Raw genomic sequence first — 2500 nt, forward strand, 5'->3', positions numbered from 1 at the left:
TTTATATGTAAAAAAAAGGACTGTTAGTTCACAAGTAATTCTCCACTAATCAGAATAAATGAATAAGAATTAATATTCAACATATAAAAAAGGTTCTTATAGAGAAATTATTATTATTATTATTATTTGCTAAGCTACAACCCTAGCTGGAAAAGCAAAATGCTTAAGCCCAGGGGCCCCAACAGGGAAAATAGCCCAGTAAGGAAAGGAAAGAAGGAAAAATTAAATATTTTAAGAAGAGTAACATTAAAATAAATATTTCCTATATAAACTATGAAAACTTTAACAAAACAAGAGGAAGAGAAATTAAATAGAATAGTGTGCCTGATTGTACCCTCAAGCAAGAGAACTCTAACCCAAGACAGTGGAAGACCATGGTACAGAGGCTATGGCACTACCCAATGGTTTGATTTTGGAGTGTCCTTCTCCTAGAATATACTTATATTTAGAAATAATGAAATTTGAAAAGACTGTACCAATCATGTGTCACACGATCGTACATAGTTCATTTTGTGTTATATTATGATTGTATCTTCGCTCTTCCCTCGCACTGAAAAGAGCCTGAATAAACATGTCTGTTTTTCTCACTGGTAACGGTGTCGATTTTTAACATGAAATTTCTGGTTGCCTGGAGCTTTTGAATATAAAGGAGAATGTTCTATAATAAACTCACTCATTTGCTCTCATCCTGTCTTTGAGCCGCAACCTTCTCTCAGCCCGACACATTGGTGACCCCGAAAGTCGACTAGCTCCTCCTGCCCTCCACCCCCCTTGCTGCTCCATCGTTGGTACTATGACGGACTCTAAGGAAGTTGGCGCTGCGGCTCCCTCATTAAAACTTTCATCATTCGCCAGCGGAGAGGCGTTTGCTTGGTTTCAGGAGACAGAATTCCAGTCTCGCATCAAGGGCGTGACTCGCTCATGCACCAAAGCAGATTATGTTCTCGCGGCTTTGTGGACAAGGAAACACCCCAATAGTGTATGACGCCCTCAAAACGTACCTTCTGCAGCAGTACTCGCCGTCGCCAGCCACCCATATAGCAAAGCTTTTTCAACTCTCTCAACAACCGTTAGGGGAACAAAGGGCTTCGCTCGCCCTCAGGGAAGTGACCAGTATCGCTCGCCTGCAACCTGCGCAGATGGTTCTCCTCATAAGGTGAACCTAGTTCGTGCTCTTTGGATACGCTGTTTACCCGAACCTGTATGCGCTGTCATACCCGATGTCGATTGTTTACCCATAAAGGACTTGATGACCAAAGCCGACGCCCTTATGGACAGCCCTTTCAAGACCTCCATCAATGCCTCCACCCCTGACGAATAGGACGCCTATTCAACGCCTATCGAATCTGACGTGAATACCATAGGACATACACGCCTACCCTGTGACGTGCCGAAGCAGCGAAAAGCCATCCACCACCCACCATTCGCTCGTGCCCCAACCAACAACTTCTACAGCCACTTACTACCTTCCATCCGACGCAGTTCTTTTACTACATCTTCAGATTCGGGGCAACTGCAAAGAAATGTGCCAAGGATTATCAGTGGCCAAAAAATGTGTAAACGGGCCATCGCTCGTGGCAGTGGCCTCCCGTGTTTCTAATCTTTTCTTTTTACATGATACAGAAACGGGCATGCAATTTTTGGTAGACACGGGTGCTTGTCATTCTCTTTTGCCAAGGGAATTCTTCTGGACACGAAGTAGTCTTTCTACGTATGCCGACGTCCGCTTGGTAGCTGCCAACGGATCTGCGATCCCCACCAACAGTTACGAGAACCTCACATTATCGTTCGGAAACGGTGAATTTAATTGGAAGTTTCTCGTTGCTGACATCATATTGCCAATCCTAGGTGCGGATTTCCTCTTTTATTTCCATCTTTTGGTCGATGTCGCCCACCGACGATTGGTCAACGCAGACTCGTACTTGTCAACACCTCTTCAACCTGCCCCTTCCAACCTTGCTCTCCACATCAGCGCACCGACGGATGCCTACGCAGACCTTCTCACGTCGTACCTGGAACTTTTCTGTCCAGAACTTCACCAAACGCCCACGGCCCCTGCCAAGCACAATATTTATTACCATATCAAGAAGACGGGACCCCCAGTCTTAGCAAAATTCTGACTTCTGGCACTGGAACGATTAGTAGCTGGCAAACAGACGTTCGCCGAAATGGAGGAAATGGGCCTTTGACAAAAGGTCTCCAGCCCTTGATCGTCACCTTTATACATCGTTCTGAAGAAAGACGGCTCCCTCCGTCCGTGCGGGGATTACAGGCGGCTGAACATGCAAACAGAACCGGATCACTACCCCCTCCCAAACATCACCAACATGACCTCATACCTGCACAAAGCGAAGGTTTTCTCCACACTCAACCCCCTGAAGTGGTGTTATCAGGGCCTTATGAACCCAGAAAACATCCTCAAGACCGCCATCACCACTTTGTTTGGTATATGCACCTTTATTCACTTCTGTTTTGGCCTTCGTAATGCTGGGGCCATGTT

Source organism: Palaemon carinicauda, chromosome 13, assembly GCF_036898095.1.
Source record: "Palaemon carinicauda isolate YSFRI2023 chromosome 13, ASM3689809v2, whole genome shotgun sequence".
Taxonomy (NCBI): domain Eukaryota; kingdom Metazoa; phylum Arthropoda; class Malacostraca; order Decapoda; family Palaemonidae; genus Palaemon; species Palaemon carinicauda.